General features: G+C 41.8%; 1 protein-coding gene across 1 annotated transcript in view; it reads left to right on the forward strand.

The window, feature by feature from the left end:
• The first annotated feature begins 350 nt into the window (after positions 1-350).
• LOC115791147 (nesprin-2) overlaps positions 351-14057 on the forward strand; it is a 52542-nt gene continuing 38835 nt past the window's right edge. Inside the window, exon 1 of the mRNA XM_030745273.1 lies at positions 351-520. The gene's annotated coding sequence lies outside the window, so the exon portion shown is untranslated. The remainder of the gene's footprint in view (positions 521-14057) is intronic.

Here is a 14057-nt window from a genome sequence, read left to right on the forward strand (position 1 = left end):
AATGGAAAGCAAGCCAGGCTGAAGGAGGCTGCATCCCATTCCAATATCTGCAGCACTCCTGTGCGTCCTTCACATGCACCTGTGGACCCCAGGAATCATTAAACAGGCTAAATATGAGTGATATTAAGAGCTGAGTGATATTAAGGGGAGAAAAGGTACACAAGGATGCAAAAGGTCATTTTTTTTTCTGCCTAAGGAGGCGACCTAGGACACATTAGAGGAAGTGTTGTCACAGAACTAGGACGCAGCAGAGCCACTGCAGCGTGATGCAGGTGACTTGCGGCAGGTGTTTTTCTGTGCGTGCGTGCAGACAGGTTTGAGGGGGGCGTGGTTTGTAATCTATCTGCAGCAGGTAAGGTTCGGGTTACCTGCAGCGCTTCAGTCTCTACAGACTCCGCGTTGGAAGAACATAATTCACTCTTTGCTGATGAATTTGCCGATCATAGACCCCAGGAGTGGTTTCTGAGTTTGCCCTCACCGTTTCAGGTGTGTTTCCGGAGGTGAGCTCATGCACCTGCAGGTAAGTCGGTCAGTATTAATGGTTAATTAGATCCGGCGCGCGGCCTCGTCACAGTCTGAACTTTTCATTTTCTGTCTGTTATCGCCTGATAACAGATTTCAGACATCACTTCCACCGAAACTCCCATCACTCTGTTATTTTAAGCGCGTGTTGTTTCCAGGAAACATGCGGTTTAGATGTGAGACTGTGACGTGGTAATTTCTACCTGTGCAAAACCGGTTCTTGTGCACGCGCGCTGTTTGAGCCGTCCACTGGCGCAGGATTGTTAGGAGTGTATCCGGTGTCCAATGTACCCTCCGGATACGAGTTTGCAGAGGTGTGTGCGTGAGTGTGTTTGGTGGGCAAATGGATCTCTGTTGCCGTGGTAACAGTGACATCACATGCTGCTGGGGTCAGTTCAATTTCACAGGTACTTAATTTAAATGTGCAAACACATTTTTTTTCTCATGTAGTAAATGCTTTGCCAGTGTCTGCAGAGATCGAAACGTAACTTTAAAGATGAGACCTCTTCCATGCAAATCCAGAAGGGGAGACCTGATGTTTGCATCAGTGCTTCTCTTCTGTCCCCAGTTAAAGTCCGCTGAGACACGGAGTCCACTGACCTGTGCAAACGAGGACAAAAACTAACAGTGATGTGCGATTTTTCAAATCAAAATCTACAACTCTGAAAGCTTGGAAAAACACACAAATCTATATTACATAATATATTCTTTCCACTGGATGGTAATAAAAGTCTGTGTAAGAGTCAGAGTGAGGTCTATAGCTGGCTGTCCTGCTTAAAAAAAGCTTCCAAACTGAAGCTTTGGTTGCTGTTACCTCTCCGTCTGCTTCATGGTGGTTGGACGTCTTTACTAGACTTTCTGCAAAGGAACCTTTGTGTTCACGATGTTTTGTACTTTATGCTTTTATCAGTCTAAGCAAACAAAAAGTAGGAAGAACATTAAAAAAACAAACGCACTGTGGCTGATTATTCTAGCTCATCAAACCCTTTGATAACCAGATAATAATTAATTATATTATAACTTATATTATTTATTATATAATTTATAATTAATTTGCTTTCTTTATTACAATATGATCCATTTCAGCTGCTGCCTCTGCAAGCCACCTCCACCCCAGCGCCTCCTTTCATGTTATCTCCAAAAATAAATTACAGGACTTTAAAGCAGACTTACTGTAAATACAGTGAATTAACATTAAATAACCAAATCAAAGCTGTTATGAAGCAGATGAAACATCTTGAACAACTTGCTGTTTATCCTGTTACTTTGAGCTCTCTGAGACCCGATGGCTGAAAATCATCACAGATGAATGCATTTATCAAGTTATGACTGCATATTTTGTCTGATTAATCTTTCAGTCATTTAGCAAAAATGTTATAGTCCTCAGATTAAAGCCTCTGTAATAGGATGATTTACTGCATTTTATAGTTTTATATCACTTTAAACTTATCTTTGGTTGGCCAAAGCAAAATGGACTCCAGCTTTATGCGGTTCTGTTGAGCTGCAGTAAATTTCTGTAAGTTGGTTACACTCTCAGCCCATGATATGTACAGGAAGATATTATGCAACAGGTCTTAACCCAGTTCAGCCTCTTTATCTACCTCAGAACATAAATGTGTATATTCAGACACACCCTCGCTTCCTCCGGTCTGTTTTGTCTGTAACAGCAGCAGCTGGTTTACTGCAGGAATGTGTGTCTGTGGTTGAATCGTTTCTCCACCCAGTGACGGCAGAAAAACACTCAGACCTGTTGTGGGTGTCCGACAGCAGGCTGATCCTCTGCCACGCCTGAACTAAGAAACAATTAGATGCATGTTTGTGTCTGCCTCGGGCTGTGGTCTCTGAATTTTCCACCAACCAAACAAAAGCATGTGATGTTCTTCACGTGTTCAGGGCCTCATCTGACACCGCAGTGCAGCAAGCAGTTCATCTGCCCTCAGTTACTAATCAGTAAAAGGGATGTTTGCATTGGGATCGAAGATGTTGTCATTTAATTTTGCAGCTCTTTTTTTTTTTTTTTTCACACACTTTTAAACATGAGCAGCAGCAGCGAAACCCAGCTGATCCCAGGTCAGGATGTAGAAGCTCAGGATCTGATCTGAATCCACGTTTAATAGCTGCCATTATGCCTCAAACCTGAGCAACTAAAAAAAACTGAGGATTTTCTTTTGTAAGATGATAGGATCTGTATTTTCTTCCACACTTTTCTAACATTTTTATTCTTCAAATGTTTGTTCAGCATTTGGGGGTTTATAAGTTCTCCCCTCATTTACGGGTAATTCTGGATGATTTTGTTAGTGGAAAAACAGATGCTAGAAAACGGGGCACACCGTTTTCCAGTTCCATGAGCCTTAAAGGTGGAGTCAGTGATTTCTTTCTTTTGTCTTTGTCAATAACAAAGCACCACAGAAACCTTCAGATTTATACCTGATGCATGTTTCTTCTCAGCTTGTAGAGGTAAATGTGTCTTTTGACAGGCATTTGGAGGTTTTCCTGTTGTCTTCAGTAAAGTCTGATCATCAGAGGAGCTGTGAGCTCAGACTGTCACCATAAGCTAAACCCTTCACGGCCCGACGGCACCCGGTGGTCTGTTTGACAATTACTTTGAGTCAATTTGATGGGTTTAAAGTCTGACATTAAGCAAATACCTGGAAGAAGTGAGGAGCCACCTGCTCTGCTAATGTGCTGCTAGAACAGGCATCAGGTCGATACTGCATCCTTATGTAACCTCAGGGCCTACGTGTGTGGAGCTGTGTCAGGTTTGGGTTTAATGTTGTAATATTTTCAGTTTATTGTGTGTTTTGGTTCTCAACAAAGCTGTTTTTTTTTTTTGGTCCACTTTGTTTAAACCTGATGTCTGCAGGTTTATATTTACCCCACATATTTAGTCTCAGTTTAACTCTGTGAGGTTGAAGTAGCTACCCAATCATATGCTATCAGAATATGATTTTAGGAGTTAACCTTGCTGGGTTAATGCTAAGATCAGTCTGGGTGGCTTGTCCTGTATGGACTCAGAGGGGAGGGTTACAGCGTCCCAGAGCACAGGTGAGATCACCCACAGCTTTTAAGTGTCACAGATCACATGACTGTATCTACAGTTTCACTTCAGCCTGAGGTGTTTAACGGTGACCGCACCTGTGGACGGAGTTACTGGAGAGAGATCCCTCTGACCCTGTTCCTGTTCTCACCTGAGACTCCAGTAATTATCACTGAGTGACATTTGGAAGTAAATTTTCCATTTTAAAGGTGCTTATGGTCAATTCTTGTATATAAAGTAGTTTAAGGAAGGTTTAAACTATCAGCAGAATCTGAAGAGACGAGCGCTTTGATTTTATGTCCAAAACATGACTGAGGCAGTGATGCTGTTTCCCAGGTGAAAACTCATTGCGGTATGATGGCAATCAATAACCTATAGACAGGTGTTAATGTTGTTTCTATGACAGAGGTCCAGATAGACAAAGGAAGACACATGAATCAGATTATTGCAATGAAGAAATTAAATGCATTTTTTTTTTTCTAAACCAACATTAGGTTGATAATGTTGGCAGAAAAACTCTGGACATTTTGTTTGGTCACTGAATGGTTATGAGCAGATGGTCACTGTGTGCATGCTGGTGTTGCCTGGCCTGTGTATTTAAATATAAACAGATTACATTTGCCTGCATATGATTTTTGTATTTGCATGATGAACTTCACTAGTCTGGACTGTTGCAACCATTGCGAGCAGTTTGCGTGAGAGACGAGTTCCTCATTTGTATGTCTTGTTTTTTTTTCCCCCTTGAAATCTTATATTATTGAGAATAATTTTTTTTCATTTTGTTCTAATTGATTTAAAAAAAGCATATAAAACAATTTGACACAAACTTTCTGTCGCTATAAATTCTACCAAGCATGTCCAAACATTGTGCAAGAATTACCCCCAAACTCCAAATTTTCACCTCCACCATCAGCACATCTTTCATTTTAAAAATTTCAACCAACACTAGAAGCTGAGAAGACACCCAGAAAAGTTTGTTGGTGTTGAATTTTTTGCTGGGATCTCAGTTGTGTTGAAATGAGATCTGCTGATGTTGAACTCTGTCCAGGGTACTTTTGTGCAATACCAATTTGAGCTACAGAATGGGGCACTGGTCAGTGTAACTTTTTCTTACTTACTTGTAACCTTTATGGGCAGGCCATTAAGAACAACTTACGCCTGACTTACTCCTGCATTACCACAGTTACACCCTTGTTACTGCATGAGGAAGTCACAGAAGTGTGTGAGGGTGGTGCGGGACATGTATGAGGACAGTGACACAGTGGTGAGGTGTGCGATAGGGTGATAGATGGGTTCAGGTTGGGGGTGGGGTTACATCAGGGATCTGCTCCTTGTTTGCAGTGGTGATGGACAGGCTGACAGATGAGGTCAGGCAGGAGTGTCTGTGGGCTCTGATGTTTGCAGATGACACTGTGATCTGCAGTGAGAGTTAGGGAGCAGGTGGAAGAGAGTCTGGAGATGTGGAGGGATGTTCAGGAGAGAAGAGGAATGAAAGTCAGTAGAAGCGAGTGAGTGTGAGAGAGTGAGTGAGAGAGAGAGAGTCAGATGGGTGGAAAGGTGAACATGCAAGGAGTAGAGAGAGTGAAAGTAAGATGAGTTTAAATACCTGGGCTCAACCATCCAAAGTGATGGAAAGTTCTCAGGAGGTGAAAAAGAGAGCAGGCAGGTATACATGCGTGTTTGACTAAAAAGACATCTGAAACAATTCAAACACCCCTACTGTTAAAACACTGCCCCCTACTGGTGAAATTTTTAATTTAAATGGTCAGCGGTTACAAAAAGTACCTGTTAACGAGCCAGAGTCTGACTTGTTACTGCTGCACGTTGTATGCAGCAGTGCTGCTATTTATTTTCAGTTTCACAAAAACTTCCCAGAAGCCAACAGATCATCTAGAATTGGTGAAGAATCCTTTTTATTAGTATTTAAGACAAAAGGTAGTTTTTTTTTTTTTTTTTTTTCTTTTTTTTGAGAAGCTGCAGCAAGCAGCAGATATGTTTTGCTTCAAAAATGAATAATTCACCAAACAATCGTCTCATGGTTTCAGCTCCCAGCAAACACTTCTGGGTCCTTGAGTAGAGTGTTTTGTTTGGGAGAAATGTGTCTGGATGACAATACTCACCAGGCGATGTTTGCTGTCTGTACCAGTCGGTGCATCTCTGATGAGCCCTGAGATAACCCTGGTTAGAAAATACCAAATAGTGCCAGCTGTGAATCTGGACTTGAACCTGAAGAAGAAGAAAACCACAGAGGGAGTAACCGCAGCAGGCTCTTAGTTGATAAGCATTTTCTAATGTGTTTCATTAGTGTGGGCATTCATTATCACTCAGATTATCTCGGTGTGCTGAGCCTCCACCCCCAGAGGCAGCAGGCCGTTCTGACACTCAGCTAGCTAACATCTGCAGGCTAATGTCCCCTCTGACGGCCATAACAACACATAATGTTATCACACCACTAAACAGCCTGTTTCCTTCAGCTTTATGGCTGCTGTTACCTGCAGCCCTCTGCAAACAAACACACTGAGTCAGCCTGCTTCCACTGCAGCCCACACGGGTTTCCTTTGCAGTGTTTACTGTCAGGATTTGGTTGAAAATTGCGCTGATAGTTCAGTGTACAACGCAATGAGGCAAATACCTGAATAACAGCAGTGCATCTTCAGCTAAGTGCAGCCTGGAGGTATGTGCGAGTCTCAGTGCTCCACAGTGCTGGATGATTTTGCAGCAAACGTTGAGCCGGGTCCTCCATTTCTGTCCTGTTATTACCCTGCTGTGCAAACACAGAAACCTTTTTTAAACAAATAATTTAATCAGGATGTTTCTAAAGCTGAAACTAGAAAACTGAGTACAGTCTCATGGACAAAGGGGTGGGTGGGTGCGTGTGTGTGTGTGTGTGTGTGTGTTTTTAAAAACAGTTTAAAAACTTTAAAAATATTATTTGATTGTTGTTAATGTGCTAGTTGTTTTGCATTAAAGTACAGCTTTTTAAAAGCATTAAACACATCTTTGAAAGCTGGATTTCACCAGATCTGAAGGTGACGACACCTGCATTTACTCACGTGGCCTCTAGAGGTCCATCGACTGCTTAAAGGGACCTTTTTTTTGGTCATTTACAGCCTGATGTTTTAAATCAGAGCAGCTTTGGATCAAAGTTCAAAATGATCTTTATGTATCTTATACTTGGCCTTGGTGCAGCCCCTCAGTTTATCTTCAGTCTGAAACAAGATATGTTAGCTCCTCCCCCTTTTAAGCACGCTTTCATCTGATTGGTAACTTGTCTATTGCCTGCAATGACCATATTAGGGATGTCCCCTCTTTGGCATCACTTTGATCCCAGAGTAGGAAAAAACTGTGTGAAACTGTGCGTTTAGAGACTTAATATGAATATCCTCCACTCTGCAGTATTTTAATCGACAGTCCTGCATGTTGAGAATTTGACTACTCAGATATCAGTTACATTTTCAGGCTATTTCACCCAGTTAGGAACCTTACTGTCAAATACTGAAATGCAGTCTTAAAACTGACTATTTTGTACTTAGAAGCAATTAAGAGACATCAAATCTCTTCATCGTGAGGTCTGATGAAAGGTCATGGGGGGGTCATAATAATCTAACACTGTTTATAAAAGGTATTGAATCTGTCATGTGGAGACTTGCTGTCGTTATCAGGGGTTTCTGCAGGTAACATGTCAGGAAAGACGGTCGTTTTTAGTGTCACATGTACAGACGTTACTCTTCAGACGGATTTTCCTCCACTCTGTGATCCTCTCATCTCATCCCAAACTCAAACACGCTCTACTTTCACTCCGTTTAATGCACTCTGCTGCCTTGTGACGCCACTTCCAGCTTAGTTAGTTTAATGTTCAAATCTCCAGAGAAGCATTAGCGTATTTGGGTCATGAGATAAAGATCTGTGCAGTAAAAAGAGATAACTCTGATACCTTTTTAGAAATGTTTAAAGTCCCTTTAGCCTGAAACCAAATGGGCATAATCACTGAGCCTGGAATTATAAAGTTGCATTTGGGTGATCTGCTTTTAGAAATCAAGACTGCTTTTTTTTCTGTTAATTATGTTTTGGTATTTTAAGAAGAATTATTTGGCATTTAAGTGGCTTTGTGTGAGAAATGGCACCTCAGAGTGTCTTTGCAATAGGGTTCAGAGTGCCAAATAAAAGCAGGATGCTAACAGCTCACTGGCCTCTACTGAGACGCTCCCCTGGGCAAATGTAATTATCTTGATTTATAAAAGTGTGTTTATCCCCTGCACTGTTGGTCTACGTGCTCCATTAAAGGTGTCAGATGTTGGTTTTTAAAATCTACCCATCAGTGCCTCATAAATTTTTAAGAACAGGCCAAAATGATCACAAAGAAATGTGACTTTCAGCCTTTTGTGGCTTCCAAATCCATTTATATCATGATTTCAGATAGAAATCTGCTGGGAAAACTGTGCCTGTGGTATCATTTTAATTAAGGCTTACAAAGCTGATAATGAAGATGCTGTTGGTCTGATCATTGTACTACAAGTTTCACTTTGTTGGTCTTTCCAGTCTTGTGTAGACAGAAGTACCAAAAGAAGCTCTGAATGGATCAAATATGTCTGACTGAGGCATTCCCAACACAGCAGAGAGACATAATCTTTCCATAATCTCTCAGTCCTGGATCTGCTCTGGGGTCTTCTCCTGGTAAGACATGCCTGAAACAGGACCAGAACCGCCTATCACCTGGAGGAGCGATAGGGGTCCGGTGCTTTGTGTCTGGGGCAGCGGGGGCCTTGGCGGTCCAATTCCCAGCTGTTTAAACACTCTGTGGGTGCTTTAATGTTGAAATTTAAGATCACCCTGCTACCCTTCCTCTTCCTGGCTTTGTGTAGGAGACAGGCAGGTATGAGAGGTGCTTCCTCTTAGGAACCACGCCTGTCGCCACTGAGTTGATTGTTTAAAAAGGCCTGGCACATTCTCGCTTTTCTCCACAGCAAGTGTGTGGATAAAAACGCTGCTGTTGGAAATGACTTCAAGTTTAGAAACAGGTGGTCAGTTTAAAAATTGTCTAATGGGATTTAATGGCTCCAGAAGGACAAACGTACACTCTTTGGTGCCTGTATCCACGTTTATCTGCTGCACTGCATATTTACCACAGCCGTGCTCGCTGGGAAGCTGTTGGTTTTGAAATGTCTGAGGTTTTGAGTTTCTTTCTGAACAGCATCTGTGATCAAAATCATTTCACAAAAAGATTCAGTGGCGTCACTAAAGGAAAACACCAGTTTCCAGAAGCTGTCAGCTTCTGGAAACTTTAAATTCTGTGAGCAATACTCCAGAGAACACATCTTGCATCAAGTGTTGTGCTGTGTGGTTTTTGCTTTCTTAAATCAGGCAGGAGGAGGACGAAACTCTCGCGTTTCACTGAAACAGCATCAGACTGTTTCAGGAGGAGGAGCGGCTCGTATTACTTTCAATCTGAAACAGTTTCTGGCATCCATTTAAAACTTGTCGTTACGACCTGGGGCAGCAGGACAAACTGGAAAGTGTTGAACATAAACGCTGACATTTAAACCATTTACATTCAGCAGGCTGGAAATACTGCTCTGAGGAACATTTTTTTTTAATCCTCTGATTACTCTGTTGAAATGCAACACTGAGCTTCTAAAATGGTACCTGAGCCTCTCCTGCAGTGTAAAGAGAAACAATAACAAACACAAAGAATCAGAGACTCAGTATGAAAGAGAAATTGTCGCTTCCAGGTCTGAGATTTGAAACCTTTTTCTTTTTAATGAACAGCAGTCATTATCAGTCAGATAATCGCATTAAAAAGGCTCCAACAGCACAAACACAGTCTGGAGGTCCAGTTCAGGGACTCCAGTTAGCTGAGCTGAAGCCTGGCAGGTTGCAGGTAGCCGCTACCTGTCAGGGGCATGGCTGCTTTACCTAACTTTAAGCTCCATCACTGTCCAACTTAACGAGTTAGAAAATAATTGACCCCCTGTACAGTTATGAAGGGGGAAATTGGCTTTAGAGATCAAAACTCAGTTCATTTCAATTCACACCAAACCACTTTTTGTATCAGGCTGTAAACATGTGACCGGCTCACTGTGGCGCCTCGTGTGGACGTTACAGGAACTGCAGCTCGTGCTGCTTTGGAGTTGGCGTCATTTTTCAGCTCTGTTTGCCACACGGAAGCTCGAGTGCAGCTTTATCTACTGTGCAACCTTTTCATAAGAGCTTGAATTTGAATACTTGGATGACACGTCGGCTCTACATTAACACAAAGGCTTCAAATGACGACTAATCAGCTACTAGAAAGAGCTGCTCACAAATGCTTTCTTCTCCTGTTTGTTTGCTGAGAACTGCAGATGAGTCTATAATTAGCTCTACAGTTGGGCTTGAGAACAGAAAAACATATAATACCTAACAGTATTTTGTCTTGTTTCCCCCTGTGGCTCTATGACTTTATTTTCTTTGTTGGTTATTTTAGAGATGATTTGGAAACTCTACACTCTTCCACCTGTTTTCAACCTCTCATTTTCCACCATCTCCCGTCCTCCTATACATGTACATAATCTGCATCTCTTGTCTGAGGAGGACACAAAGGCTGCTTGTTCCCAGGCTGCCTGCCTTTGTCCAGAATAGACAATGTACTGACTCCAGGGGAAGAGAACCACAGAGGAGGAGGGTGGGTAAAGAAGCAAAAATGAGTTGGATGGAGAAAGACGTGGCCATAGGAAAAATGTTTTTATTCAGTCATGTCTGTGGAAAAACATGAGGATCTATTTCAAGTTATATTTCTCATATAGTTAACTGATAACTATATGCTATCAAAAATATCACAAACCACAAACATCAAGTTCATTAATTTTATGTATGTAGACCTTTTTCTGCTCATTTCCAGCTCCGTATGTTTGTTTTTGGACTCCTAGCTTTGCATGATTCACAGTTCACAATAATCCTCCTTTGTCTTACTGGGCCTTCACGAAGCAACTCAGTTTCAAACTTGGTTTAAAGAAGCTGAGCTTTTAGTTTGTCATCTGCCTTACTTCTATTATTGGAAAAAGGTGGTGTTGGTGTTTCTTATGAGTTATTGATCATACAAGTTCAAATATGACAATTTCCTTTCAAATTATCCTTTTTTCCATTTTTCTCTTGGAAATTTTCCACTTTTGTCTCATAAATCTGTGACTTAAACCTTGAAAACCTTTTTCTTATTCTTCTGTGGCCTTAATACTACCCTCATGCTGAAAAGACCTTAGATGGGAGGAGCTAAAATAGCTTGTTCCAGAGGATGAACTGAGTGCACTGAACAAAGCTCAGTACAAGTTAAAGAAGCATTATTTTGAACTCTCCATCCATCCATCCATCCATTCTCTCAGGGCGTGGGTGGTGGTGGTGGGGGGGGTGGTGGTGGTGGTGGAGGGGGGGGCTGGAGCCTATCCCAGGTGTCATAGGGCGAGAGGCAGAGTACACCCAGTACAGGTCACCAGCCTGTCGCAGGGCTAACACAGAGAGACAGACAACCATTCACATTCACACCTATGGGCAATTTAGAATCACCAATTATCTGAACCCCATTATTTTGAACTGTGAATCCTGTAAAACTGCTCCAGTATAGTCCACGAATAAAAATATGGCGCTGGAAAATGTTTCCAACATGTTTAGTCTCCTGTTTCTGTTCCAGAATCAGTTATTTCCTGCCAGAAATGATTTAAAACTGTCGGTGCAACAGAAATGATGCTTAATTTGGTCACTCAGAGGCCACAAAAGCTCAAGTTTCAGCTTTGTGTGCGTCCTCTGCTGAGGAGCAGAGGGGATGATTAACTTTGTCTCAGGACACAGACGTTATTTTAATCAGTCTTGGTTCTAATAGTCTTAACTTCCTCTCACCTTCGTCATCTTCTCAGCTGAATATCGCTTTCCCTCTAAAGCAGCTGCGCTCTAATAGGAGCCATTCATCTCCTCTCGCCGCTGAAGCTTCGGCGAGTGATGCATTTCAGTGCTTCATTCCAGCGTTTTCTGAACTGCACTCACTGACCTGCACTGCTTCGCTCTGCACACACAGTATGCTCGATGCCAGTTTTAAGGTCACAGCCAAATTAAAATGTCACCTTGATTGCCAGTTATACACATGGAAACAAATGGAGAGCCAGATTCTTGCATTTTTTTTTTTTTTTTTTTAAATGGAAATATTTCTTAAATACTGATTTCTTCCTGCAGCATTCAGTGGAAATGATGCTGCATCCACAGAAAGAGGGGTGACAGAAAAAGCTTCAGTTCATCACATTTTACTCTGAAACTGGTCTAATGATAAATTTAGGTAGTGGATGTAACGCTTTAAAAAGCTGAACTGCAGTTTATTCTTTAATGATATAACTGCACAGCGTATGTAAGTGGGTCAGATGTGAAAACACCTGAATTTGTTTCTATTTTTGAAAACGTTTGACGGGGATAAAATTGAATTTTCCTGCAAAGGCGTTGCAATCGGGGGCAAAGGTATGAGAAACTCCATAAAACTGTGGTACTTTCCAAAGTCTTTTGAATTCTCCTTCATACCGTTGCTCAACCTCATGACATTTCCAGTGAGGTCAAACTAAGGTGATTAGGGAAAACGGCACATTTTTGAACTATGACACTGCTCACAGGCTGCTCCGTTTGTGGACCTGCTGCCAGGCCCACTGTCAAGTGTGGGGTCTTTTTGTTTAACTAATTTAAAGGAGTTAAAATCCTTTTAATGTCCTACAGCAGAACCCAACTTCCGTAGGGATTGCCACACAGTTCCAGTGTAAATATGGCTGCATATAAGCCCCTTCTACCTCAGTTATGGGTGTAGCTACACCATTCATAATATGGTGTTATTTTCTCGCCATAATGTTGTTCCTCTGCTCTGAAATGTAGTCTCAGGACAGTGTGAGGCACTGTGGGAGTATCATCCTGCTTTGAAGCTGTAAACTTGGCTCCTGTCACCTTCACAGCTTCATATTCTGCACATCTAATTGGATAAAATCACTTCTGAGCGCTGTGCTAATAAAGCTGTGTATAAGTGAGGCTCCACCCCTTTATCCTTCTACAATAAAGTGTGATTTAGAGCACAGAGGAAGCAGAATCACTTCTTTCCCTCTCCTGCTCCTCATCCTAATCCCTCCCTCCCCCCAGCTCGATATCAATATCAGCCTCAACAAGAGCCATTTCCTTAATCTTAATAACTTGAATTCATTTCCTATCTCTGCTGCAGCACGGTTTACAGCAGAGGTGATATCCTCATCATCCCAGCAGGGACAGGTCTTAATGGTGGTGATGAGCTGCCTCCCAACGTTCCCTCATGCTGCTCTGTCTGCCTGCTTCTGGTTTCATGCAGGCACAACAGAATGTACGCTGCATAAAATATTATGTAATCTCAAAGAAATCTTCTGGTATCCCACAGAAGATCTGCGGAGAGGGTTAGGAAAAGTTCCTGGATAAGATCTACTACTGCATGCTGTCTGACCTTAAAGAGCAGGGAAAAGAGAAAAGCTTGACAGAAACAGCAGAAATGGGAGATAAAGGTTCCTGAAACTGGACTCTTTTAATTCACTCAATTAAAACTGAAGCTCAGAGGAGGATCTGATAAGCACCATCCTCTCCCTCGACTCTGATAGGGTTGTCAGAGTAGTTAACCAAAAAAAAAGTTTAATAAGCTAATGTAAATGATGCATTATTCATGTTGAGTCTGCACTCAGGAGCAGTAAGACCCCCATCATCATCTGTTTCAGGAAAAAGGAAAGAAAGTGATTAAAGTGGACCTGCTTTTGTTTGTCCTGTCATATATCTCCTGTTCCAGCGGTGCATGTTCATATTAAACATGGCCAAAACTTTAAATAATGAGGTCAATGTATGTATAGTAAACCCTGTGGATGAGGACTGGCAAATCAGCAGTAAACTGAGGTCCTGTTATAAGGATTATTTTTGAATTGCAAATCATGCAGAGTGGTGCCAAAACTGCAGTTCCTGTAATGTCAAACTGAGGCTCCACAGTGAGTCAGTCCCCACAGACTCCCATGTTAAAACTATTTTCTATTAATAATTTCCTCCTTCATAACTGTATGGGGAGTGAATTTTTTTTTTAAACAGATAACTTGCGTGTTCGAATTGTGTTACTGTCCAAGAAGTCTGAGCTCCACTTTTGATGAGTGAAACTCTAGGATTTTATTTGGGTGTTGCTTTTCATTATGTTTGTTACAGCTTTAATATGAATTTTATTTTGAAAGGCTACTCCCTCAGACAGGCCTTGTTAGATTTGAAATGAAATGAACCATGAGGGGGAACACAGTGCAAGAGGGTCCTGGGTTCAAACCAGGCAGGGCCCCTCTGTGTGGACTTTGTTTTACTAAAGGGGGGGGGGGGGGGGTCAGTATACATCATGTGACCCTACAGTCTGAAAGGATGAGAAAAGGCTGGATTGAGTTTATTAAACATTTATATCAGATTTTAGGTACAGGAACAAACATCCATGCTATGCTTTGTCTTCTTGATGATCCCAATTTCT

The sequence above is a fragment of the Archocentrus centrarchus genome, chromosome 13, assembly GCF_007364275.1.
Source record: "Archocentrus centrarchus isolate MPI-CPG fArcCen1 chromosome 13, fArcCen1, whole genome shotgun sequence".
NCBI classification, from domain to species: Eukaryota; Metazoa; Chordata; class Actinopteri; order Cichliformes; family Cichlidae; genus Archocentrus; species Archocentrus centrarchus.